The 16,731-nt window shown below is 46.4% G+C and overlaps 1 long non-coding RNA gene across 1 annotated transcript; it reads left to right on the forward strand.

The window, feature by feature from the left end:
- The first annotated feature begins 11,905 nt into the window (after nt 1-11,905).
- Nucleotides 11,906-15,699, forward strand: LOC122893430. The gene is made up of 3 exons (XR_006381628.1): nt 11,906-12,196; nt 13,722-13,984; nt 15,641-15,699. It is a non-coding gene; the product is annotated as an uncharacterized LOC122893430 (long non-coding RNA).
- Nucleotides 15,700-16,731: the final 1,032 nt, after the last annotated feature.

Here is a 16,731-nt window from a genome sequence, read left to right on the forward strand (position 1 = left end):
ATTATTTTATGACAAGTATTTCAGACGCGGAATGTAGATGTTTTATACATTCTCCCACAGAAGCCACCGTGATCTTTTACCAACATAAATCAGGCTTCCGGATTGCAGGTAGAATAAAGTCCAAATGTTTCCATGGCATAAGTGATGGCGCCTTTCCCTTAAATTTTCACTAAGTGGCCATTGTTTCCATCTCAGGGTCTTTGCAAGTGCAGTAGTCTTGGCCGGGAGCTCTTCCACGGATGGCTTGTTCTCAAAATTAGTTCCAATGTCACCTGGTCGCCCAACCTAGAATATGCCATCCTGCCCGCATCATTCCCGATTGTATTACACTTTGTTTAAAAATAATCTGCACCCAGCGTGAAGCTCGAACTCAGGACCCCAAGATCAAGAGTTGCATGCTGGGGCACCTGGGTGCCTCGTTCGGTTAAGTGTCTGCCTTCGGCCCAGGTCATTATCCCAGGGCCCTGTGATGGAGTCTAGCATCTGGCTCCCTGCTCATCTGGGAGTTACTTCTCCCTCTCCCTCTGTCCTCCCCCCTGCTCACGCGCCCTGGTGCTCTCTCTCCCTGTCTCAAATAAATAAATAAAATCTTAAAAAAAAAAGAAAAGAGTTGCATGCTCTACCAACCGAGCCAGCCAGGTGTCCCACTTTTATTTTCTCCATGATAATTATCACTGTCTGAATACATCTTATTTTCTTGCGTATTGTTTGTCTTCCCCTCTGAGAATAAAATTTGAGCAGGGACTCTCTGTCTTGCTCATAGCTGTATTCCCAGTACCTAGAACACGGCAGTATTTCGTAAGTGCTTAGTAAATATTTGTTAAATGTTGGAGAATGCAATGCTTATCATCTGATTACTGTGCCCAAAGGGAGATGGGAAATAATTCGGAGAACAAGCAGCTTGCGAGAAATACCATGTGATTTCACTCATATGTGTAATTTAAGAAACAAAACAAAAGAGCAAAGAAAAAAAAAGAGAGAGGCAAACCAAGAAACAGGTTCTTAACAATAGAGAACAAACTGATGGTTACTAGAGGGGAGGTGGGTGGGGGTTGGGGTTAAACAGGTGATGGGGATTGATTAAGGTGTGCACTTATCTGTCTGATGAGCAGTAGGTGATGTAGGCAATTGTTGAATCACTGTATTGTACACCTAGAACTAGCATAACACTGTAAACAGGGATGCCTGAGTGACTCAGTTGATTAAGCGTCTGCCTTCTGCTCGGGTCATGATCCCGGAGTCATGGGATGGAGTTCCATATCAGGCTCCCTGCCCATCAGGGAGCCTGCTTCTCCCTCTGCCTGCCTTTCCTTGTGCTAGTGCTTGCTCTCTCTCTCTCTGACAAACAAATAAAATCTTTTAAAGAAAAATAACATTGTAAATAAATGCACACAAAGAAAGAAATCAAGCATCATGATCCCCCCCGGGCCCTAAGTTTGAATCTGGATGTACCTCTTCACCTTCCTTTGATCCTTTTTTTTTTTTTTTTAATTTTATTTATTTATTTGACAGAGATCACAAGTAGGCAGAGAGGCAGGCAGAGAGGAAGGGAAGCAGGCTCCCTGCTGAGCAGAGAGCCCGATGCGGGGCTCGATCCCAGGACCCTGAGATCATGACCTGAGCCGAACCCACTGAGCCACCCAGGCACCCCTTTTTTTAAAGATTTTTAAAATTTATTTGAGAGAGAGAGCAAGAGAGAGAGCACAAGCAGGGGGCAGGGAGAAGGAGAAGCAGACTCCCCACTGAGCAAGGAGCCTAATGTAGTGCTCAGTCCCACGACCCTGGGATCATGACTTGGGCCAAAGGCAGAGGCTTAACTGACTGAGCCACCCAGGCGCCCCTCTTTCTTCAATTCTTATTAAGTGTCAACTTATGCCAAACACCCAACAAGACAGATGTATCACCTGTCTTCATGGAGCTACACTCTAGCTGGGAAGGCCAACCTGTTGACAATTACAGTTGTCTTCATGAAGACAAAGGTACCTACATCAAGTTTTCACAACCATGACAGCATTGACTTTTGGGGCCTGATAATTCTTTGTTGGGGGAGTAGGGAGGCTATTGTGTGTATTGTAGGATACCGAGTGGAATCCCCAGCTTCCATCCACTGGCTTCCAGCAGCACTCTCCCCGGTCCAGCTGTGCAACCACTAATGTCTCTGGACATTGCCAAATATCCCTTGGTGGGTGGGTGTAGGGAGGAACAAATTCCCAGCGTTGCCCAGACCCCACATTTTGAGAACCCCTGCCCCAGAGCCTCAGTGGGTGCCATCCAACTCAGGATGGGGGAGGGGAGTCCAAACTGTGCAGGAGATAACTGAGCATTTCTCAGCGATGGCATGAGCTTAACTTTCTCCCAAGTGTGACTTCCAGAGTATGTCTTTGTCACTCTGAATATCAAATAAACATGTCAGGATGCAATCTCTGAAAAATTAATAAGTCAACCAAAATATTAAGGCAAGCAACCTCACCTGGTTAGGGCAATTCCGGTTTCCAGCTCTTGCCACCTTTTACACTCAAAAGTGTCTTGCTTTGGAGTATGATGGCATTATTGTCCCAGGGTCCCTCAACATTATGTGTTACTTTAAACTTTTAAAAAGTATTGTTCCAATACGTACTGGATTTAAATATGATCTCAACTATGATCTACAGATATAGATATTTTTATATCTATATGATATAGGTATTTTTATATCTATATGATATAGATATTTTTATATCTATATGATATAGATATAAATATCTGCATAGGAAAAACTATAATGAAACATAACAAAATGTTATATGAATCATGTCATTCATTAATATATTAGTTTACATTTCTAGGGGCACTTGGGTGGCTCAGTGGGTTAAAGCCTCTGCCTTCGGCTCAGGTCATGGTCTCAGGGTCCTGGGATCAAGCCCCGCATCGGGCTCTCTGCTCGGCGGGGAGCCTGCTTCCCTCCTCTCTCTCTGCCTGCCTCTCTGCCTACTTGTGATCTCTGTCTGTCAAATAAATAAATAAAATCTTTAAAAAAAACAAAAATCAGGATCCAAATGAAGTCCACACCTGGCATCTTGGGAGACTCTTTTAGTCCACAGGCTCCTCTCCGCCACCCTAATTAGGCAAGCCTCCTAGCCCCTTTCCCTACTTAAATTCTTGTTCCTGCTCTGATCCAGTCCCTACATGGCAGATGAGAATCTGCAAAAATGTAAACGAGATCAACACCTCACTTAAACCCTTCAGTACTTCAAAAGGCTCTAGGGCCCCTACCCCCCCACCCCCAAAAAGGCTCTCAGGCCTTGGCCCCACCTGCCACTCCAACTTCTTTAGGGGCCGGGAAACAGCCTTGCTCCCTTCAACTCTTCTGTAAATTTCGACTCTTCCTTCCGTCCCCAGTGCAACGTCTCTTCCCCAGAAGGACCTCCCCTGACCAACCTCTCAAAAGAAAGCCTCCATTATTCCCTCCCGCAGCACTCCATTTTCTCCCCCATAGCATTTCTTGCACATTGTTGTTATATTTTCACCCTGTGTTTACTTCATTACCGTCTCTCTCCATAGACTGTCTATCCCATGAAAGCATAGACCATGTCGGTGTGTGCCATGACTCCGTCTCCATTGTCCCAACGCACTCAGGAAGGGCACAATAACTATTTGTTGAACAAAGATGAGCTAGTCGACCTCACAGAGCACACAGGTCAGTGTCTCTGCTCATTCTCTTTTCATCTAGGACCGAGCTTCCCCTTTTCTAGCTACTGGACTTCTGGGCTACTTCCTCATTCTCATACGCAGACAAGGGGAGAACACATTAGTGAAATAAAACAATGGGATGTAATTTGACAATAACTACCAAATTTTAGACAATGCAGTGGTTTCATTTCCCAGACTTCTCTTATAAATGTATTTACCCAAGAGCACAAAAGGGTAATCACAAGGGTGTTTCTGCAGCCTGGTAGGTAATAGTCAAGTCCGAGAAGCAACCAGAATGCATATCAAAGGAGAAGTGGTTAGATAAAGGCTATGACTTGGTTGAATACACTTTGCAGCCCTTAATCTGGAGGAGAGCAGTGTCCTCACAGATGGTTAAGAGCAGGGACTTCAGACCCAGGTCCCATGGATTTAAATGCCTGTTCCACCACCTAATATCTGTGTGACCTTGGGAAAGTTGCCTCAGTTTCCTTATTTGTGAAATGGAATGATTGAGGGTTGTTGTGGGGCATAGTAAGTTAATACATGTGAACTATCTAAACAATACGTGGCAATTAGAGTTATACACAGGAAAACTGTGTATACACAGGAGAAATGCCCATGCTATGTTGTGTAGTTTATTTTTAATTAACTAGGTTTTTTTTTCTTTAAGTTTGTTTTTGTTGGTCATCTCTACACTCAGTGGAGGGCTCGAACTCACAATACTGAGATCAGGAGCCACATGCTCTACTGACTGAGTCAGCCAGGTGCCCCAATTAACTATATATATATATATATTTTTTTTTTTTTTAAGTTTTTTTTGTGTTTTTTTTTTGTTTTTTTTTTTTTGACAGAAAGAGAGATCATAGGCAGGCAGAGGGAGGCAGGCAGAGAGAGAGAGGGAAGCAGGCTCCCTGCCGAGCAGAGAGCCTGATTCGGGGCTCGATCCCAGGACCCCAGGATCATGACCTGAGCCGAAGGCAGAGGCTTAACCCACTGAGCCACCCAGGTGCCCCACCGATTAACTATATTTTTAACTGAAAAATTTAAACTGAACACCTCTATGTGCCAGGCACTAGTTAATAGGGGCGCCTGGCTGGCTCATTCAGAAAAGCATGTGACTCTTGATCTCAGTGTTGTGAGTTCGAGCTCCACGCTGAGTGCAGAGATTATTAAAAGGAAAAAAAAAAAAAAAAGAAAGAACAAAATTTTTAAACACCAGCAAAAAAAAAAAAAAATTCACACAAGATGATACGGTAAATAATGAAAAATAAGTCTGTCTTCCATCCCAGAGACAGCCACTGTTCATGGTTTCTTAGGAATTTTTCCAGAAATGTTTTATATATATAGAAACTTATATGTGTGATTATTATTTTCTCTCTCACACACACATATACATATACCCATCTTTTCCTTTTAAAAACTCTCACAGCTTGCTTTTTACACTTTTTTTTTTTTTTTTGCTTTTTACACTTTTAAAAAAGATTTTGTTTATTTATTGAGAGAGAGAGAGCACACACATGAACAGGTGGAAGGGGAAAGGGAGAGAGAGAATCCCAGGGGCGCCTGGGTGGGTCAGTGTGTTCAGCCTCTGTCTTCGGCTCAGGTCATGATCTCAGGGTCCTGAGATCAAGCTCCTCATCGGGCTCTCTGCTCACTGGGGAGCCTGCTTCCCCCCACCCCCCGCCTGCTGCTCTGCCTACTTCTGATCTCTGTCAAATAAATAAGATCTTAAAAAAAAAAAAAGAGAGAGAGAGAGAGAATCCCAAGGAGACTCCCCGCTGAGCATGGACCTCGACACAGGGCTCCATCTCAGGACCCTGAGATCCTGACCTGAGCCGAAATCAAGAGTCCCCCGATTAACTGACTGAGCCACCCAGGCACCTTAGCTTTTTATGCTTTACAGTGTAGCTTGGAGACTGTTCCATACCAAACATACCTATCTCATTTTTTCCCCCTGTAAAATATGCCACCTAAAGAGAACTATTTATTCAGTTCCCTACTGGTGGATATTTTAGTGGGCTTTAGGTCTTGCTAATACACAGACTCCAGCAATGAATATCCTTGGATAGAGCCAAAATATGGTTAAGTTTAAAAGAAGTCAGAATCCATATTTTATTTTATTTTAAGATTTTATTTATTTGACAGACGGAGATCCCATGTAGGCAGAGAGGCAGGCAGAGAGAGAGGAAGGAAAGTAGGCTCCCTGCTGAGCAGAGAGCCCAACGCGGGGCTCGATCCCAGAACCCTAGGATCACGACCTGAACCAAAGGCAGAGGCTTTAACCCACTGAGCCACCCAGGCACCCCCATATTTTATTTTTATAATGCATGTTTGTGTGTGTCTAAGTATACACCCATTGAAAATAATTGGAATCTGTAGAAATTAGGAATACAAGGAATAGAAAGAACAAAAGAGCCAGCATGTTTAAAGTGGGTTTAAAAAAAAGTGTCACCCACACAATAAAACCTTCCCAAAAGTTGTCTCCCAATATAGAAACAATCTCATCACCTTCTCTCAACTCTTGGTTCACACCTCAGTTATAGACAGAATATTCCTGCCTCTCGCTCCTGCATGCCTGCCTAGTGATCCTCCTGTCCGGCATGACCCAGCCCAGCACCTGGCACATAGAAGGTGTTCAGTAAACACTTTTGGAATGAAGTTAACCGTCTAACCCCCAGTTTCGCTGTATATTTGGGAAAGCGGAGCTGCAGTTCACAGCCATCACAAGAAATTACCGAGTGGTGTGAATGTTCTTGAAAAAGACAAAACAGGTGCCTGGGCGGCTCAGTGGGCTAAGTATCTGCCTTAAGCTCAGTTCATGATCTGAGTCCATGGGTCTCCCTGCTCCACGGGGGATCTGCTTTTCCCTTTCCCTCTGCTTCTGCCGGCTGCTCCCACGGCTTATGTGGGTTCACTCTCTGTCAAATAAATAAATAAAATCCTAAAAAAGACAAAGATGAAACAGTGTATAAAAATACTCAAGAATAATCACTTAATCTGAAATGTATCCTATGGGCTGACAAGGTCAAAATACCTGCAGTGTAGCCGGTTCAAAGGCCTGATGCAGCTTCCCCATATGACACCAGCATGTTCAATTTGCTTCCAGACAAAAAGAGGACAGAGCAGGAGGAATAGAGTTGTTAGCTGAGCAGAGTCCTGCTGTCATGTCTTCTAGATTCGAAACCATCTGGGCTTGTTCCCAATCCAGAAGTAAATCATTTTTGAAAGGTTCTGCTCCCTGAGTTCCATGTCTGTTAAAAAGTTGGAGCCTTGGGGTGCCTGAGTGGCACAATCCTTAAGGGTCTGCTTTCAGCTCAGGTCATGATCCCAGGGTCCTGGGATCAAGCCCCACAGCAGGCTCTTTGCTCAACAGGGAGCCTGCTTCTGTCTCTGCCTCTGCCCCTGCTCATATGCTCTCTCTTGCTCACTCTGTGTCTCTCAAATAAATAAATAAACTCTTAAAAAAAAAAAAAAGAGTTAAAGGATAATTCATTCAGGGGTGCCTGGCTAACTCAGTCAGTAAAGCATGCAACTCTTGGTCTCAGGATTATGAGTTCAAGTCCCACACTGGGCATGGAGCCTATTTTGAGTAAATTAAAAAAAAAAAAATTACTCTGGTTGCTGCTATATAGAGAATGAGGAGCTAGAATGGAGGTAGGGAAATCAGTGAGGAGGTTATCTCGTAGGAGGGAATAATGGTTGAAACTAGGGAATGGTAGCTGTGGAGACATGGTTCTCAACCATGGTGATTTTGTCCCTCCCTGTCCATCCCCTACTACCCAGGCCAGGGACATTTGGTGACAGCTGGAGATATTTTTGGTTGTCACAACCAGGAAGATGCTACTAGCATCTATTGGGGAAAGACCACAGATGCAGCCGAGCATCCAGCAACAAAGCACTGGCCAGCTCTCAGAACAAAGAGTTCCCTAATCCAGAATGTCCAAAGTATGGAAGCTAAGAAACCTTGCTTCGGAGGAAGTGAGAAGTATCCGATGTGGGATGCTCTTTGAAACTGGAATGCATAGGGCGCCTGGGTGGCTCAGTCGGTTGGGCGACTGCCTTCAGCTCTGGTCATGATCCTGGAATCCCAGGATCGAGTTCCACCTTACCTTCGTGGGGAGTCTGCGTCTCCCTCTGACCTTCTCCACTCTCATGTTCTCTCTCTCACTCTTAAATAAATAAATAAAATCTTAAAAAAAGAAAGAAAGAAAATAGAATGGAAATAATTTGAGTTTGAGTGTGGGGAATGAGAGAAAGAGGAATCAAGAGTGATTCTAACTAAGCCTTTTGGCCTGGACAACCGAGTGAATGAGGGTACTATTTACTGGGATGGGAAACTCTGAAGGAAGAACAGATTCTGGGTAGGGACAGGTGGTAAGTCATGAGTCTGTTTACGGATGGGCTGAATCAAAGATGCCTACTGGACACTCAGTGGTGATGTTACACAGGCAATTGGCTGTTTAGGCTTGAGTTCAGGAGAGATATGAGTGGGTGCTATCAACGTGGGAATCATCAGAAAAAAGGTGGGATTTTAAATCAGTAGATTACAAGAGATCACCTAAGAAGTGACTTTAGACAGAGAAGGACTGAGCCCTGTGGACTTTCACATCTAGGAGTAGGACCAGGACAGGAGGAGGAGGAAGCAGCCAAGGAGATGGGGAAGCAGCAGCAGGGAAGGAGGAGGAGAAAACCAGGTGAGTGTGGTGCCCGGGAGCCAAGGGAAGCAAGCACTACCAGCTGCATCGAATACTGCTGTGGGGTTATGGAGACAGAAACAGAATTGCCCACTGGAACTGCACTGTGAAGGTTAGCCGCAGCTTTGCCAAAGGCAGGTTCCATGGAGAGAGGTCAGGAGAGAGGAGGTGAGAAAGTAGAAATAGGCAATTAGGAAAAGATAATTCTGAGTTGTGCCATTAAAAAAAAAAGCAACAGACCATGTACCAATAGTCAGAGGAGGATCGGAGGTCAAGGATGGAAAGATAATACAATGCATTTGTTAGGCTGAAGGAAAGATCTAGAAGAGAAGGGGAAATTGTCAATGTGGACCTCCATTGTATCCTTACTACTTTTCAGGAGCTGTGGTAGGCATTTTATTCTTTAGTCAAATGCTCTATCACTGAGCTATACCCCCGGCATTTTATTCTTTATATGGATTCCTCAATTGTATACCAAACCAATGAGGAAGATAATGTTGTCATCCCCATTTCCCAGAAGACAAATTGAGGCACGGAGAGGATGGGTTAGTACATGGCCACGGTTTCATGACCAGTAAGTGGTGGAACTTGTATATAACCAAGAGGTCTGACTCTGGAGCCCTTGTGTTCATTTTCTCCTTCATCTGAATTTATCTCTTAAGGCAAGATATAACCACTAGCTAAAATTTATATCCATCATCCTGTGTTATATCCCTTCAGAGGAAAACAAAACTATGGACCCTTAATAAATTGTTTTTTTTTTAAGATTATATTTATTTAGTTGACACAGAGAAATGCAGCGAGAGAGGGAACACTAGCAGGGGGAGTGCGAGAGGGAGAAAGAGGCTTCCTGTGGAGCAGGGAGCCCAATGAGGGCCTTGATCCCAGGATCCTGGGATCATGACCTGAGCCTCCCAGGTGCCCCACTATGGACTCTTCAAGACTTGGCTGAAGCGAATCTTCTGGAATTTGTATCTGACTCCTCCCACCCCGACCCCCTCTGTTTTGGACCAAATATCTATCACCCACCACCTACCTAATGCATCTGTTTACTTACCTGTCTGTGCTCCTCAAGGGCAGGGGCTGCGTCTAATTCATCTTTTTATCTCTGGCTGGCAGGACAGGCCCTCCAGCTGTAAATACCTGTCAGGGAGTTGAATGGATGGATGACTGAAGGAATGTGAAGAGTTACTAGGAATGTTGGCAACCATAAGACCGCAGAATATGGGCATCTATATTTGCAAGCTGGGTACATACGAAGTGCTCTCAAAAGTCAGAGCACAGGAGCGCCTGGGTGGCTTAGTGGGTTAAGCCTCTGCCTTCAGCTCAGGTCATGATCTCAGGGTCCTGGGATGGAGCCTTGCGTCGGACTCTCTGCTCAGCAGGGAGCTTGCTTCCTCCTCTCTTTCTGCCTGCCTCTCTGCCTACTTGTGATCTCTGCCAAATAAATAAATAAATAATCTTTTTTTAAAAAAAAAGACTTCTTTTTTTTTTTTTAAAGATTTTATTTACTTATTTGACAGAGAGAGATGACAAGCAGGCAGAGAGGCCGGCAGAGAGAGGAGGAAGCAGGCTCCCTGCTGAGCAGAAAGCCCGCTGCGGGGCTCGATCCCAGGACCCTGAGATCATGACCTGAGCAGAAGGCAGTGGCTTAACCCGCTGAGCCACCCAGGCGCCCCCTAAAAAAAAAAAATTCAGAGTGCAGATGACTCCATCTGCAGGGGGCTCATTGCTGAGGGTGCTTGCTAAGGATGTAACCGCCCCCAGACCCTTTACTCAGCATGTCTGAGGCGGAGCCCAAAACTTAGTATAAGAAGGTGCTTCCCTTTTCAAAGAATCCCATGCGCGTACTCTGTGGTCTTACCACTGGAAGGCGCCAGGCAATCAGGAGACTTGGATTCCAGTTCACATTCCCCACTTAACGTGCGTGTGGATAGAGTTGCCAAATAAAATACTGCATATGCAATCTCTGAGGTCTGCTATATGAAAAAAATTACTCGTTTATATGAAATTCAAATTTCACTGGGCCCCTACACGTTTATTTGCCAATCTGGCAACATTCCAACTGGGTGACCTTGGCCAAGCTACCTAATAACCCCTTCGATCTTCAGGATCCTTATTTATAAAATGGAGACATTTTTGAGCTTTCCTCATGGTGATGAGGATTAAATAAGGTCTTTAAAGCGCTTCGTCAGCGGATGGCACATGCTAAGCGCCCAATAAATGAGTTAGAATTTACAACATTTATTTTAATTTCCTTCTCTCCCAGAGCATTAAAATACAATCTATCAAATTAGATTTACACACAACTTCTCAGAAATACATCAGGTAAATGGTCAGTTAATGTGAGTCTTGGCAAATGGCTGGGATGGGGACTATGGAGAGATCTAGTCAGCCCTGAGCCCCAAAGAGAGGGTTAATGGAGGACCTCCACAGTCTCATTCAGCTGCTAATTTCTCAGTCAGATCTTGGCGTTTTCCCAAATCAGCCAGCCAGTAAAAGAAAGATGTGATCCTTCCAGAAACCAGTAGGTGGGAGTGTGTACATTTGGGGACAGAAGTAGGATTCGGCAGGATCGGTCAAACGATACCGCAGCTTTTTCCCGTTTGTTTAAAGAACAATGGAAGGTTTGAGAAACCTCTGGGCCGGGCACTGGTCAAGGGGAGAGTCACTGCGGCCCCCAAAACTGCCAACTAAATCACCCTATAGAGAACCCTGCCCTTATAGGTAGATTTGGGCGTACACTGTGTAGAAAGAAAAACGGACTCTGTACGTTGAAAGACAGCAAAAAGCCCAAAGCGGGGCACCTGGCCGGATTAGTCAGTAGAAGACTCCCTCTTGGTCTCTGGGTTGTTGTAAGTTCAAGCCCCATGTGGGGTGTGGAGAGGACTTAAAAATAAAATCTTAAAAAAAAAAAAAAAAAGCCAAAGCAAGTAACAGGCCAAAAGAAAAAAATCTGTAGACTGTATTAACAAAGAACTTCAGAATGTATAAAGGTATTCCACCAATCATTAAACCAAAGACCCATAAAAAGCCCATAAAACCCTAAAAGAAAAGTGGATGCCCCGGATGCCTGGGCGGCTCAGTCGCTAAGCGTCTGCCTTTGGCTCAGTTCGTGATCCCAAGGTCTTGGGATCGAGCCCCGCATAGGGCTCCTTGCTTCTCCCTCCCGCATTCCCTCTGCTTGTGTTCCCTCTCTAGCTGCATTTCTCTCTGTCAACTAAATAAATATAATCTTAAAAAAAAAAGAAGAAGAAAAGAAAAAGATGGATGGCAGATATGAAGAGACAACTCACATAAGATATGCAAATGGCCAATATACATACAAAAAAAGATTAATCTGTCTAGCAACAGGGAAATAGAAATCGAAACAAGACTGTAGGGAGGTTCCGCCTTATTTTCCTAGGACTATTATGGGGAATAACTTAGTATTCATTGAGCATCTATTCTGTGCCAAGAATTGTGCTAAGAGCTTTCTAAACATTAACTTAGTGTTTAATTTGTACAAGAACCTTGAGAGGGAAGAACAAAGGGAATTTCCATTCTACCTACAGAACACTCAGGCTTGGGAAGGTTTGAGACTTGCCTTGAACACACTCAGCTGGGACGGTCAGGGCAGGGTTCGGACTCAGGTTTGTGTGGTTCCCAGTCCTTCCTCTCCCCACACTGCTTTTTATAAGACTTCGGTCCAAGCAACATCTAAATGCTTGAATGTGGTGTTTTGGAGAAGGTGCTGGAAGCCAGAGAGGAGCAGACAAAGAAAAACAAACAAAAACCTCCGAAAATCAAACGGGCTTGGGAGGAGGCCTGGCGAAGCAGCGTTCTTTGGCAGAGTGAGCAAAGCTGGGATTTGGGACCAGGCGAGAGGGAGAGGGGCGGTTGGAGGCCCACTGGGGGGCGGGGAACCAGTTCACGGCCGCATTCAAAGCAGGATGGAGTCTGGCTGGCCTGAAGGTTCACAGCCGTAGAGGGAGAACCTGAGGAATCTGTTTGTCAGTCCACTGCATGCTGAGTTGCAATTCTTATTTCTAAACCTTCCAGGCCAGAGTCCGCATCTCCCTCCCCCACCCTCGCACCTGCTGGCAGCAGGGGGGCTTCGATGAATGGACAAGTTCCACGGATTCTTGCCCCTTCCCCCACCTTTTACATAGCCAAGACCAGGGACAAAAGGCGCCCGGGGTCTGGGGCTCCCTCCTTGGGCTCTCGCCAGCTCCGGAGAGTGCTAGACAGCTGGAGCCATGCTCCATGCCGCACCATTTACATTTTTTACAGCTTCCCCACTGCCAACGCCACTCCCCTCTTTCCCACCGGGCCACGGCCAGGGCCATGGGCCCATGAGACCCCTGGACCCTCGTGCACGAGACCCCTGGACCCTCGTCACAGTTGAGGGTACTTGTCTGGAGGTTCAGGGTACTTGCCGGGGAAACGGGGCCAAGGCAGGAATAGCGACAGGGACACCAGGCTCAAGTCCCCAGGCTAGAATGCGGCGGCAGCAGCGGCGGCAGCGGCGGCAGGAGCAGGCCCTTTGTCCAAGGACAGAACGTCCCAGCAGCCGCGTGCTAGTAGCCTCCAGCATCTCCGTTCCAGGCCCCACGTGGGGACTGTCCTGGAGGATGTTGGTCCCTATCTTTTTGCTAGGCTTCCTAATCTGCTCATAAATGCAGCCACTATTTATTAAGAACTGAGAACGGCGCTGAGTGCCTTTGTATCTGGTCCCTTAGGTGAATCTCAAAACAACCCAGGTGAGTATGGGCCACATTTTCCAGGTGAGGCAAGGGCTCAGAGGCGAGGCAAGGGCTCAGAGGCGAGGCTAGCCCCAAGCCTCCACGCAGTCAGGGGCAGTCAGCTACCAGCAGCAGCGCAAGATGTGAGCCCAGGTCTACCCCCTACTCCCTACCCCCACCCCATACCTTGAGTGTAAGTCTGAGGACTGAGGACAGTCCGGTAACCCCTACCTCACGTTCTCCTGCACAACTCGTCAGACTCTATTGTTTACATGTTTACCAACTAGCTCCAAAATCGGGCCATCATCCTGACCCTTCCTGGGGCCTCAGGGCTGACCCCACCTGAGCACCCCTTGCCCTCCTAAGATGGCCTCCTGAAGAGCCCACATTTTGTTTCAAACACTAGGTCAGCAGGGCAGGCCAGGAAAAGGGACAGTTCTTCCTCACCTCTGTGAGAAGCCCTGTCAAGATTCGACCATGGCTCTCGGATTTGCTGCCCCCTGACCCTCCTTCATTTCTTTCAGGCCCTGCCTCTGTGGACAGGGCCTAGCTTCAGTCAAAATGAGTGCTGGTTGATTCTCACTGGCATGTTCCACCTCTTCTGATAGTTCACAAAGTGCCTCCAACTTCCTAGGTCACGGCCAACACATCAAAAGGCACCCTGCGGGGAGAGGAAGGATGACTCTGCACCCTGGCCCCCCTCCTGCCTCCCACGGAAGGGCTGAAGTCTAGTCCCGGATGTCATGGCCGGCAGCAGCCCTGCCAGTCCTCAGCCTCACAGGGCCAAGGATCCCGTCCTCAGAAGCCACTTCGTCACAATAAGTCCACGTATGCACAGAGCAAAAGACAACATGAGGTGCTTCCTTTGTTCATTGACCGAAACCCAGAAATAAATATGTAAGTGTATAAATACTTACCTATATATTATGTTCTTTGACTAAGCTATTTCACCTCATGAATCTTATAGAAATGTTTGCACAATATGTGCAAATATGTCTCCTGCACATTGTGTATAATACAAAACTACTGGAAACAACCTAAATGTCCAGGTCCAAGGGATTGCTTAAATACATGAATATAATCCCTACGATGAAATATTCTGTAGCTGGCGCGCCTGCGTGGCTCAGATGGTTAAGAGCCGGACTCTTGGTTTGGACTCAGGTCAGGATCTCAGCCTTGTGGGATTGAGCCCTGCCTCCTCCTCTGGCTTGGGATCCTTTCCCTCTTCTTCTTCTTCCCCTTCTGCCTCTCCCTGACTCGTGCTCATGCTTGTGTGCACTCTCCCTCTCAAAAACAAACAAACAAAACAAAAACAAACAAACAAAATATATGTATACACACACACACACACACACATATATTCTGCAGTTATTAAATGTGTGAAGTAATTGGGACACCTGGCCGGCTCAGTCAGTAGAGCATGTGACTTTTTTTTTTTTTTTTTAAAGATTCCATTTATTTATTTGAGAGAGAGAGAGAGAGAGAGAATGGGAGAGAGAGAGAGAGAGAGCGGGCATGAGAAGGAGGAGGATCAGAGGGAGAAGCAGAAGCAGACTCCCTGCCAAACAGGGAGAGACTCGATCCCGGGACTCCAGGATCATGATCTGAGCCAAAGGCAGTTGCTCAACCAACAGAGCCACCCAGGTGCCCGAGCATGGGACTCTTGATCTCAGGGTGGTCAATTCGAGCCCCATACTGGGTACAGAGATTACTAAATAAATAAAGTCTTTATATATATATATATATACACACACACACACACACACACACATACGTATGTGTGTGTGTGTGTGTGTGTGTATGGAATACCTGGGAATTAAAAAAAAAAAAATCCAGAGGCCCAGGTTGTACTCCAGATTATATCACAATTTCTTGGAGTGGGAGGGTGGCACCTCTTTTTTAACCTCTTCAGGTGATTCCTACGAGTGGCCAACTTGGGAAATACCACCTTAAAGAAACAGACGATAGGGGCGCCTGGGTGGCTCAGCAGGTTAAAGCCTCTGCTTTCTGCTCTGGTTGGTCCTGATCCCCGGGTTCTGGAATAGAGCCCAGCATTGGGCTCTCTGCTCAGCAGGGAGCCTGCTTCCTCCCCTCTCTCTCTCTGCCTGCTTCTCTGCCTACTTGTGATCTCTGTCTGTCAAATAGATAAATAAAATCCTAAAAAAAAAAAAAAAATCCAGAAGGAAGGAAAGGTTGACAAAGAAAAATGAGGTTGTAAATGCTTCACATGGAATTTAAACCGATACTACCTGCCCTTCTTCTGGAAAAAGAAAGGGTCTGGGTCACCTGGAATTATTCCTACACTTCTGTCAGCACAGCCCTTAGCGATACCAAACTTTCTGATGGCACCTGAAGTATTCTAGAAGTTGATCACTTCACTTCTGGAGATCAAGTCTCCAAGGGCAGAAATGAAAGAAAAAGTTCATGTTGCTGCTGTATTCCAGAGGCCACGAGCTGTCCCCTTGTTAGCACACTGGGAGCACAGATAAAGCGCTTTGCACAGGGCTTGATGCAGTAGAGGCACTCAGAAACCGGTAGCTTATTCATTTTCAGGAACGGAAGGAGAGATGAGCCCTGAGCACCCGGCAGTTGGACATTCTACCGCACAATCCACCCAAAGGAGCCCCAGCGGCAAACACTGACGTCTCTCTCTCTCTCTCTCTCTTTTTTCAAGTAATCGCTCCACCCAACGAAGGGCTTGAACACAAGACCCTGAGATCAAGAGTCAGAGGCTCTACTAACTGAGCCAGCCAGGTACCCCCACACCATCACTTCTTAGGGACACTTGGGGCTGGACGATAACTGTGATGAACCCTCCCTGTACCACCGGAGGAAGAGTCTGCGGGACCAAAGTCATCCAGGGTTAGAGGTGATAGAACACGTTAAGAGATTGTGCCAAAATGTGGTTCTGGAAGACCTGAAGTGGAGCCCACACCATGAAGGAAAAGGAGACTTTACCTCTGAGCCCAAGGGAAGTGTCAGAGGCTTTGGGGGTTTGCTGGGCACTGCAGATGGATCCTGGCAGAGGACTCCTTCCATTTTCCATTCCCAAACCTTCCATTCCCTCCTCCCTCAAAACGAGTGCTGCTTAACCTGGTGTTCACAGCTGTTTCCTGGCCTGGCAGCCAAGTGGATCTTCCCACCGCACAGGATTGGGTTCAGGTCTTACTCTTTTTCCCTTCTCTTGAAAAAGGAAGGTGCCCTTGGGCATTGTCTGTTGTCTCTTCTTACCCTTTCCACACCCCTTGAATTGAACTGGCAAAAGCAGGGATTTACTGCCCCCCCCTCCCCTGCACCCTGAGACCTAGCAGCGACGGGGGATCACATCAGTCCCGGAGGGTCTGTCTTGGGTCATCCATGGCTCCTTCCACTTGGAATCCCTGCTCTGTCATCCGTGTCTCCTGGGCAGGGTAGCTCCCATGACACCTTCTCAGGAAGCCTCCACAGGTCTCAGCTTCTGGGTCCTTCTGGCGCTTGCACACCTTTACTGCGTGGCTTACCGTAGTCTGTACTTGGGTTATAGCCGTGGGCATGTGTGTCTCCCCGACTAGACCGAGCATTTCCTTGAAGACAGAAACAATCTTTTGCTTATCTTTGTATTCTTCAAGCACTGAACACAGTGACTGACATATTAAAAATATATT

The sequence above is a fragment of the Neovison vison genome, chromosome 13 (genome assembly GCF_020171115.1).
Source record: "Neovison vison isolate M4711 chromosome 13, ASM_NN_V1, whole genome shotgun sequence".
Taxonomy (NCBI): Eukaryota; Metazoa; Chordata; class Mammalia; order Carnivora; family Mustelidae; genus Neogale; species Neogale vison.